This window comes from Bactrocera tryoni, chromosome 2 (genome assembly GCF_016617805.1).
Source record: "Bactrocera tryoni isolate S06 chromosome 2, CSIRO_BtryS06_freeze2, whole genome shotgun sequence".
Lineage (NCBI taxonomy): Eukaryota > Metazoa > Arthropoda > Insecta > Diptera > Tephritidae > Bactrocera > Bactrocera tryoni.
In genome coordinates, this window is record NC_052500.1 from 28,655,897 (window position 1) to 28,668,136 (window position 12,240).

Here is a 12,240-nt window from a genome sequence, read left to right on the forward strand (position 1 = left end):
TTGTTGTTAAGAGGGAGGATACTGAGATTACGTCACTGCAAGAATTTCTATGCTTGATGACATCACTAGACATAATGCGATGCGCAGACCATACATATTTATTTTCTGAGAGTAAAAGTTGAAACATATTTAAGTGCATATGTGTGTATTTAAATATAATACTCATACTAGTTTTTATATTACGAAGATATGTATTTACAAATGTTAGGCATACTCAGCATGGCACATGGCTCGAACAGCCTACAGCACTTAAAGTAGTACGAGTTACAGCCACCTTACATCATGCGTAACTTGGAGGCATAAACTTCAATTGGTCTGAAGCAAATACATACAAGGTGTGTTCCAAAGTAAACAGGACTTTTTGAATCTACCGCCCCCTGGTGGCGCCATCTATATTTCTACAGGTGCGTTAGAATCTACTATCTTTATCGATTGTTCAGTGAGAATTTCATGTTGTTTCATTGTTTAGAAGTGAAGTTGTTGCGTTTTCAGTGTTAGTATGTTTGTGTTATCGGTGCGAAAATGAGCTTCGAACAAAGAGCCAACATTAAATTTAGTATTAAAATTGGTAAAACTTTTACCGAAACGTTTCAATTGATGAAACAAGTTTATGGCGATGATTGCCTATCCCGTAGCAGAGTGCACCAGTGGTTTCAACGTTTTCACAGTGATCGTGAGGACATAAATGACGATCAAGATGTGGGCCAATCAAAATCCGTGATCACCGGAAGTTCCTTCATTGAAATTCATGATTTTGCCGAAAAAACTATTTTTTCAGTTTTTTAAGTCCTGTTTACTTTTGAAAGCTCCTTGTACATACATATGTACATCTGTTTGAGCTGTTTTTACCCCAAATTGTACTATATATCATACGAGTATATCATTAAGTTTAGTATTAACACATATGTATACATACACTAACATTACTTCTACCAAATTACGACTTAATACGACTCTCCTGAACATAACTTTACATACAATACAAACTACCAAACTATTTTCTTTGTTGTCTCCCGGCAAGTCACGGCTACCCAAATTGCAATACATTGAAAGAATAAGAATACATTGTGCAACTCATAAAGCTTTTGCGTTAGAAAGTGATAAACGATCAACACGTACACAAGAGTTTCGGTTAGAATTCTCAATTGGCCTTTAAGAAACTCATAGAAACTTCAACAGAAATCTCTGGTAGCGCTGTCGGGTAGTTAACCGATGATTTAACCGATTGGTGGCTTATGGCATAGTGGTTTGGTTTCAAAGAATTGTAGGTTAATTAACCAGTGATTTAACCGATTGGTGGCTTGTAGTGTATTTGTTTAGTTTCAGAATTACGCCTCTTACTTCTCATAAATAGTATTTCTGATATATCTACATTCAATAGTTGATCATTATTCCACTGATGATCTAAGCCAGCGGTCGTCATCATTAAGTCAAAGCATTTGAGTAATTTCCTAGCTAATTCTGCTGCTCTAAGTCACGTCGGCTGTTGTCGATTCGAGTGGAATTTGTAGATACTGGCATTCGGATCTGTTGTATATTTTGTTTGCTATACTTGTTGTTGTATTTATTCGCAATTTGGCGTACTAAAGCGATTAAAATAATTAGGCATTTAAATCTAAGTGCACATTAGTGTTTTATATTCACGTATTTGCACTGGAAGATTAAGACTTTACTAAACACATATGTAGAAAAAAAGGTATATAAGCAACGACAAATTTATATGTACTAAATAAATGCAAATGAGTATTCGCAACGAACATTAAAAATAGTAAAAGGTATGAAGGCAATTATTTATAAATTTACAAGTTCATAGTACTGTAAGATTCACGAACGCTGGCGAGTTTTGTGTAAACGCCATTGTTTCCAGCCATTTTTTGCGTTATTTGCTGAGTCTGTTTTGTACGTTTCTGGTGTTTTTCCTTGCCTATATTATATATTTATTACTTACGGAAAGTGTTATATATATAATAAACAAGAAAATACTTTAATCTCGGTTACGCTGAAGCTATAATACCCTACACAGGTTCAAGTTTCCTCTTTTTCCCTACGAAAAACCACAAAAACTTCAAATTTAATGGGGATGTTTATTATCATTCGAAAGAACATTCCTTGACACTTATTTTTGAAATTTTTTTTCCAAATGTTGACCGCGGCTACGTCTCAGATGCTCCATCCGTTGGCTGGTAACTCACAAATTTGCACAAAGGCCTGATTCCGGATGAAATGGCAGCTCTTGAATATCTTCAGGTTGTTCTTCGTCCCAAATGCGGCAATTTTATTTGTACATACCCATTGAGCCAGAAATGAGCCTCATCGCTAAAGAAAATTTGGATGGAAAACGTCGGATCTTCTCGAAACTTTTCAAAAGCACATAGAGCAAAGCGATGTTGCTCGAGAAGGTCGCGTGGCTTCTGTTCTTACACGAGCTGTATTTTCTGCGATTTCAATTTAAGAGCTCGACGAAAAATTAACCCGATAAAAAGACAGATAAACATGGCTTAATCGACTCAGCTCATTACGCTGATCATTTCTTTACATATACATAAATATATTTCATAGGGCTTCCGGTGTTTCTGCTGAGTGTTACAAACTTCGTGGCAACCTTAATATACACTGTTTGGGGTATAAAAATGCGGAAATATACGTATACTTTGTACATATGTATGTATGCATCTGACATATTCATTAGTGGTTATTCACAGGTGTTTTTTCACTTTTCACCGTTAATTAGGGTGTTACTGCTGAACTGCGTAGCATTCAAAAGCCGTAGGTATATGACTCAGCGCTCCACAAAATTTAACAACAAGAACAAAATAAGTAAAATAAACATATGCAGGAAGTGAAAAAACTAATATAATCACTTGTAAGGTTTCCTATAGAGAATTTGAAAAATTTACATTATTCTTCAGTGCCAAAGTGTTTGCATTGAGGTGTTATATTCACTTGCAAGACAGAAAAAACGCGTCTACCTAATATTTAAGAGACCTGTTTTTACAAATGAATATAAAAAATTTACATTTCCGGAATTCAACATAATAGTAATTTTGAAAAATTTTAGATTCGTAACTTTCCGATGAGATTACACTACGTTACATTTTCTTATATGAGTAGTCATGTCTGCGAAACTTTTAATAATAATATTTTCGGAGAATATTGTCAAATATACAATAAACTTTTTGTATATAGATTACGCAAACAAAAATCCAGTTTCTGAAGTTCACAAGTTCACCCCTTGCATAATATTATTTGACACTATCGGACTGAGTTTTTTTTTCATTCATTGAAATACTATGTATAAGGAAAGAAACTGCTGAACGATTGATGAAAGCTTTTCTAACTAACATACATACATACGCAAGTTCGAAAGCAGGAATTTTGAGAAAAAAACGTGTTTGAAGACATCCTTCATTCTGGGCTTCAAAGAGAACTAATAAGTAACAGGTCAATTGAAAACTCCCTGATACATAGATGGCGCTACTAGAATTAAATCTGTATGAGATTTAGTTAGCTCGAACTTTTGTGAATAATTTTGACAGCTGTCGGATCATTAGTTTGTGAATTATGTATATAATTTTGAGTGAAGCAGCTTTTCTTATTGTGGAGAAATAGGAAGTTCGCGTGTTGATAAAATATTGCTTTTTGAAGAAAAAAAATACAGTTGAAGCAAAAACTTGGCTTTATGACTAGTTTCCGGACACTGTCTCAAGAAAATCAACCGTCAAGGATTGGTGTGCTAAGTTTAAACGTGGTAAAATAAGCACCGAAGCCGGTGAAAAGTATCAAATCAAAAAAGTCCACAAAATAATTTTGGATGACCGTAAAGTGAAATTGTTCGAGATAGCAGTCACTCTAAAGATATCAACTCAACATGTACATCATATCATTCACGAATATTTGGGTGTGAAAAGCTCACTTTTGTCCAAAACCAACGAGAAGTTGATGATTCAGAACAGTGTTTGAAGATGCTCAAGCATAATAAGTTTCAAGCGTAAGAGATGTTCAAGCGTTTTCCGTTGATATGTAAAAAGGGATGTCATTTCACTCCGAGGTCCAATCGTCAGTCATACGAGAGGACTGTACACGATGAACCCGCTACAAAGCGTGGAAAAATACAACAGTCAGCTGGCAAAGTCATGGCGTCCGAATTTCGAGATACGCATGGAAAAATTTTTATTGACTCTTTTGAAAAAAGAAGGACCATCAACAGTGACTATTACACAGCATTATTGCAGCGTTTGAAGGGCGAAAATGGCCGCATTTGACGAAAAAGAAAGTGCTGTTTCACCAAGACAATGCACGGTGCCACAAGTCAGTGAAAACGATGGCAACAAATTCTCGAATCCATCATATTCTCCAGAACTGACCCCCAGCGACTATGTACTATTCTCAGATCTCAAATGAATGCTCGCTGGGAAGATATATTTGTCGAATGAAGAGGTGAAGCAAATCGTACTACAAAAAATGGCAATTTGATGGTCGCTATATTTATTGTATCACCTTTGAAGGATAAGTACTATGTTTAATAAAAAAATAGGATTTTTGCCAAAAAATATGTTTTATTATGGTAGTCCGGGAACTTATTAATTAACCTGCTCTATACAGTATAAATGATCAGCAACGTCGACCTTAGTCAATTTAGCCATGTCTGCCTGTATGTATACACGTGAAATTTTTCCTCAGTTCCAGAGATATCGCTCTGATCTTGTTCTTCCCTCCCCAAGAAGCTGCACATTTGCCAAAACCGCCGACATCGCACTACTATAACATACAGCTGTCATCTAAAAGTAACCTAAGCATTGTGTGGGAAAGTTTTCTATTTGTGAAGCGTATTATAGCTTCGTTGCAACCGAAGTTATCGTATTTTCTTATTTTCATTGCACTTTACGCTTATTAGCTCTGTTATACAATTTTTGCAACTTTATTTGGTTTTTCAGTATAATAATGAAATTATAATGATACGGTAAGACTCGGCAGAATTTAGTAAATATTCTGTACAAACTTAAATGAAAAATGCTGCTGTTTATAACTTATTTATTTATAATAATTTTCTCATATGCAAATAGCCTATTAATTTTTTTTCAGATTAATCACGACTAGGTAATTATTCAATGATATTTATATGTATGTATATAGTGTAAATTTATAGGTACGACATTGTGCTCTAAAAAAGTTTATATACTTAGGTTTAGCAACACGAACTTCACTGATTTGTATTCCTGGATTGACTTATACTGAATCAAACTTCATTAAGATAAGTATATCTGGAACTTAGCTATTAGATTACAAATCTCTTCTTGCAATTATAACTCTGTACATAGTATTTATGGTAATTTCAGTATAATATTTAAGGCAATCAAACTTTTTATTCTACTTACTCTAACAAAGCACAATTGGTATAGAATTGGTAGTGATCTTCCAGTTAATTTCGTGAATTCGGCTTGAATTTTATGATACGCTACTTCCCAAGCTAATTAGGTTACTAATTTAAACTCTGACATTTGACATCATGACATACGGACATATGAATATGGCATATAATAGAATATATACATATATGTATGTATATACATATGTATATATTGCTATTACAAAGGCAATTTTGGTTAGGTAGAAAATCATTTTCGAAAATTAGCCTTTGCGGAGTTAAAGGTCAGACAAAGTTCAACTGGATTTAAAAATACTTAAGTATATATGCAACTTTTCATGCCACGCGTTCAATAATTAAAGGGAATATACATATAAATTGTGTAGAGCATACGTTATTTAGTAAAATGAACAACCCATGACCACACAGTGATTTCAGTGGAGCATATTTGCTGAATAAACGTGTTGTGGAAATTCTGAAAGAGAATTGGTTTTATAACACATATGTAGTCAAAAACTTTTGAAAACTCATGATTGTTAATACCCATATAAGATGTTCAATTTACTCTTTGGGTTTGGTCCACAGTGCATTGGAACATATACCATTACAATAATTAGAGTATGATCTTGAAATTAGGCTGTGAGTAGATTTTATGGGCCCACAAATTAATGCTTACATTTTGAATACACACACATAAGAGTTTACAGCAATTAATTACGATCCTCAATTAGCACTTGTAAGAGACAAGAATAACTATGAAGCGAGTACCGGCAAGCTGCGTATATAGTAACATATGTACATATATGTATACAGCGCACACAGCACAAATGAGTTGAATAAATATTCTTAATTAAAGCAAGAAAAAAAGTTAAAAGAATACCCTTCACAAAAAAAAGAACTTGATTTTAATCACTTAGGCTTCGACTAATGAGCAAATCATTTGGTGAAAAAGAGAGTGAGCAAAATTTCAGATTGATATCTTAAAAGCTAGGGAACTTTATCGCAGACGGACCGAAGAACAGTTAGTAGGACATCGCTATATTGACTCAGCTCGCCACGCTGATCACTTACATATGCGTATGGTATTTTATAGTTGAACGTTTCCTTCTTGGTGTTACAAACTTTTGGGAAATTTCTTATATCCTGTTCAGGGTATAGTAATACTTTAATGTATCAGCCACACACAAAGTTCTTATTTGCAGTCCAACAGTAATTGGTTAAACAGAACTAATTATAATGGCATTTTAAGCAGATGATGGATAGGGTGTAGGAAAAAAGAAGTCTCCGTTTAATAAAGAGATCTTTTTCATATTTTTTAATTAAAAAAACTCGTTGTTAATATATAATAAAGCTAATTATTTTGAGACAATTACAATCTAAACGTTGTTACATTGTAAACTTCAAAATGTTTCCTTCCAAAGTCACTAGGGATCTAAAGTCACTATTGGATCGACACTTTTTGGGATTTAAATAAAAAAAAACTACTGCATAAATTTGTTTTCAATGGAAGGGTATACATATTTATAAATATTTTAAGAATACCAAGAAACATTTTTGAAATAAATTTATGTTTTTCGAGTAAGAAAAGTCTCTCACAAGCCCTTATGCTGTCCTCAGCAAACAGTCTGACTGTTCGTTCTGAAATCTGAAGCAAAAATAGCAGGTCTCATCAATTCTGAATTGGGAAGTTATTGGAGACTTCAAGATATCGTCAGCTGAAACACTTCGGAAAGATTGTGTAGTATGACCACACTTGACCTCACGTTGCCCAACTCGTTGAAGCCTACCTGGTAATGCTTAAATGGGAAGTCCTACCGCACCCTTATATTCTCCAGATATTAAACTCACCATTTATTATTTGTTTCGTTCGATGACACATGGTTTACTGACAAGAAGACATCGAAACATGGCTTGATTCTTGGATGACCAATTTTACTATAATGGTATTCAAATTTTTCCAAGTAAGATGGGAAAAAGTTGTGAAAAGCGATGGGCAATACTTTGAGTAATTCATTTGTAACCATTTCATTGTATTAAAAAAGATATTTTTATTAAAAATAGCGAAAACTTAGTTGCGCATCTAAAATATTTTGGTAAACGTTTCGCGAAGATTTCTACATCTTATTAAGTTTATGACATTTCAAAACTTGGGAACCCAACTCAAAAAATACATATTTCAGACATTGGTTAACTTAAGTTGCTTTGGAAACTCTTAACTTTTCGTTTTTCATCTAAACGATTCGGATATTACTCTCTTGAATAAACAAACATATATTTTCTAGAAAACGGAACTGAAATAAGTTTGTAATTTATTCACTCTTACAGATATTTATTATATAAGTAATTATCAGTAGCATTTTGACTTTATGGACCATAAATGGCTTGCAATTAAATGGCAGACAACTATGTCTCTGCGCCTAATTGAAAATGAATAGTATTGGCAACGACTGTACATCAAATGAAGCCTAAAAGTATGCATTGTATGTGAGCAGCCGATTCGACTGTCAACAGTTTCATTGACTAGCGTGACTAAGTCAAAATCCATACAAATTTAAAAAACAGTTGCAAACTGTCTGGCAGCAAGTCTACGATGGTAATTTATGGACGCCGGGGAACCCAATAAATTCAATATTAAAACGATTTGCATGAAATTAATGAAACCATAAGAAGCCAGTTGCATCATCATGTACCTACAAGGGCAATATGGCCTGGGGTGAAATAGTATCAAGAAAACAAGAAAGGAATGTATAGAATAACTAAGTCATTGGGGCGTTTGATGAGATGGCATGTATGATTGTTATCTATGGAAGTACATATAAGATTTTACATATACTTGTATTTATATTGACTTGATTAGCATATGGATATAATACTAAAAAGCCTCTAGACAATGTCTTCGGTTGAAGATGGTGAAGATATGTATCTTGGCAAGTGAAAACGTTTTTCATTCAAAGACTGGATTTTAGGCTAACAGTTTGTGTGACGGTTTTATGGTCCGATATATGTAGACGGTTTTGACCAATTAACAGCTTATTGGTGAGATAAGAACTTGGCACACGTTCTTTTTGGGACATTTTAAAAATTGCGGCACTAGTTCGCATGTATACAGGCGGAAAGACAGACAAAGATGGCTAAATCGACACAACTAGTCGCTCTGATCAATTATACAAGTATACTTGTATGTATAAGAGTATATATTATAGAAGGTCTCCGACGGTATAGAAGGTATAAATAAAGGTAAAAGGTCTAATAAGAACGATGTGACGTTAAAATGAAATGATACACTCGAGAACCCTTTGCTCATTATCGAATTACTCGAAAAATATTAGACGGATTTACTTCAAATTTTCAGAGAATATTTCTAAAATATTGTACTTTAAGAAAATGCAAGAAAAAATATATTCATTCGGAAATATTTGACTACTTCTAACCCCTAAAAGAAAAAGACAGAATCGCGGTTTATAAAATTGCTAATGAGTTCGACACCAGTGATTTTACCATTTGACAAAATTTTTCAAAAATATTTAAATAAAATTTAAAATAAATACTTGGCTTCATTTGTATGTGGTTATGTTTTCTTTGAAAGTTTCGGCATTTTGACAATTCTTCGTTAGTATACTCCAGAAAAAAATGTATGCTAAAAATAATCTCTAAGCATTTAATTTCAAAATTTAAGTAACGGAATTTTTGACATTTTCTAAGGGAAGGTTTAATAATGCCTTACAATATTTCAGAAAGCAGTCAAAAACAGAATCTTTCTCGGAAAAAGCCAACAAATACAATACTAAACATCAAACAATAGTAAAGATTCAAAATACTGTAATTTAGTGGTAGAGAGTGATGAAACCAAGTTTAAAATTATTGGAAATGATGGTAGACACTTTGCCATACCACTACAAGAATTATATCCACGACATATAGTACAAAAATGTAAACAACATGCTTGGATTTTTCAACAGAATAACGACCCAAAACATTGCTTCCGGGTCGTTATGTACTAGCTTGCTATGAACCATATCAAGTGTCTCGTGTGGCCTCTCTAAACCCCGTACTTTAAGCTCATAAAAATATATAGAGGACTATATTATTAGATATGGAGAGGTCAGTTTCTTTGAGAAAATCGTCGAATAAGGCTACATTGTGGTGAATTCTAAGGGACGCATGGAGTAAAATTACCCCCGACGAATGTAACATGATGGTACGTACAGTGAGCAAATACTGCAGGAAAGTTATTTTGCAAAAGGGGTCCCCGGCAACCAGTATAGAAAAGTACTTATCAATAAAGAAGAAACAAGATTTTTGTTTTTGCACTAAAAGAGCTTTAGAAATTATGAGTACAATGGACTTTTAGTAAAATCTCTTAAAAAAAAGATTTTCGACTGAAAACGGGTTCCACGGAGCGTCAATTTCAGTTTGCAGAACAAAAAAATATCACACGGAGCCAAATTTGGTAAATAGGGTGGTTGATCGATGTTATTCATTGCGTATTTGGCTTTGAATTTGTTCACAATCGTAGCTCGATGCGATGGTGCATTATCATAGTGAAAATGCCATGAATTATTCTTTCACAATTCCGGCCGTTATCGATAAATGTTTTCACACAAACGCTTCACTAAATAGAACTCCTTATTGATCGTCTGACCCTACGGAACAAATTCATCATGCACCAAACCACATAATATCAAAACAATGAGCATCACCTTGTTTTTTGAGCGGCTCTGAAGTGTTTTTCTTTTGTTTTCGGCTCGTATTTTTTCCCTCCATTCTTTATACTAAACACATGTCTCATCGGCAGTTATAATTCTGACCATGAATGTCTAAAGAGACCTGTTTACGGTACTCTTTTTGAAAAAAAAATCAGTTTTATCGGGATCGAGACATACCCGAGGAATTCAATTACAATTTCAGGGTGCTTTTTTGTCAAAATTTACCAACATAAAGGTTGTCAAAAAAGTTTTGCGGTATTTTCGCTAGTTGGCGCTGAAAGCGCGTAGTTCTAGTCACATCGGGTCATGCTATACCTTTTTGGAAAGCTCATTTCACGCGCTAACACGTGTTTGATTGATTGTCATTTCTTTTAAGTCGTTCGTGAGTTATAGCGTCGCAAACATGGAGCATAATAAAGAGAAAATACGGCATATTTTACAGTACTACTACGGTAAAGGCAAAAATGCATCTCAAGCCGCCAATAAAATTTGTGCAGTTTATGGACCCGATACAGTTTCCATTTCCACCGCACAGCGATGGTTTCAACGTTTTCGTTCTGGTGTAGAGGTGGTCGAAGATGCGCCACGCTCCGGAAGGCCTGTCGTCGAAAATTGCGATAAAATCGCTGAATTGGTCGAAAGAGACCGGCATAGTAGCAGCCGTAGCATCCGTCAAGAGCTGGGGATGAGTCATCAAAAATTCATTTCAATTTCAATAAAAAAATTCAATTCAATAAAAATACCGCAAGACTTTTTTGACTACCCATTATATCCATATAGCAACCTTTCGTTCAGCCTACATATGCAGGTGAGTGTGCGATCTTCTAAGTAGTATGTGACTTTTGTGCTAAGCATTTTCATACAATTCACGCTGAACTGCCTTATCGACCGGCATCGTTTATCAAAATAACACGAGCACTTTGCAATCGTGCGTGTCCGAAATTGAGTTCACCTTGAGAATAAGTAGTCCTTGAAGGACAACAAAGCAATATGCAAAGGCTGATATGCAAATTTGTAAATATTCTGTGGTGTAAAAACGCCTTTAAAATTGCATGTTCCTGAGACACATGGCGTGACTTACTGCTATTTTGTTACTTACTTTTTCCTGTTGTGTATTTTGCTAGCTTTTTACACACCTACGTTTTCGGCTACTGAAAGCCTATCCCTTACTAAAGAAAAAGTGGACGTGTTACCCTTGAACTCATGCAAATGTTTGCCAAATTTACTTAGCATAACTGTAAGTTTGGCCAATTGCCGTTGTGTTGTTAGCCGAAATTACACCGTGGCTGTTTCCGAAATTTTTTTAATATTTTATTTTTTAAAGGCCATTGACATCATACTGCCGGGCATAGTAGGCACATCACTGCTGAGTGGAGCAAAAATTGATTTGCTTTTCAAATGACGATCTAAATTCTATAAATTAAACAAAAAAAGAATTACAAACATTAACATAAAAGGACACAGGCAGTAAACGTTTTTTGGCATTGTCGTTAAAGACGGTGAATACATTTCTTTACCTTTTTTTATTATGCGGTTAATTTTATGTCATTTCTGAATTGAACAAAATGTCGGCAAAGGGTCATTACGGCTCTGTTTGTATATCTCCTTCCGTTTACGCCATTTTTCGATGCATCATTTCGGCTGGAATTTCGGCGATATGGAATTTCGCTGAATTTTGTCTTCGATGATTGCTGTAAACATTTGACTCAACATACCCCCAAAGAAAGTAATTGAGAGGCGTTAAATCGCATGTTCTTGTAGGCCATTTGACTAGGCCGTTTTTCGAAATTAACGAGTCGCCAAACTTTTGATGCAATGGCGCAAAGTCTTGTGGGAAATGGAGATGGAGATTGTTCATGTTGAATTCATTAAATTCCGTGGAAAAAGTCGGTCACCATCGTAGTATTAGAATGCGATCTATGCGATAATTTTATTTGTTGACGAAGCTATTAAGAGATCATCAGAGAAGAAGAAGAAGGGGTTTGAAATGATGTATAATCTTCAGTTTTTATGTCAACACATTCTTAAGCGGATGCAGAGCCAAAGCCAACCACAAAATTTGCTCCGTTGACATTTTGGTAAGACCCAACCATGTAGAACGACGATGAACCGACTAGTTTCGAAGGGCCTCAACACTGGCCTGAATGGTGGCGATATTTCTTTCACAAC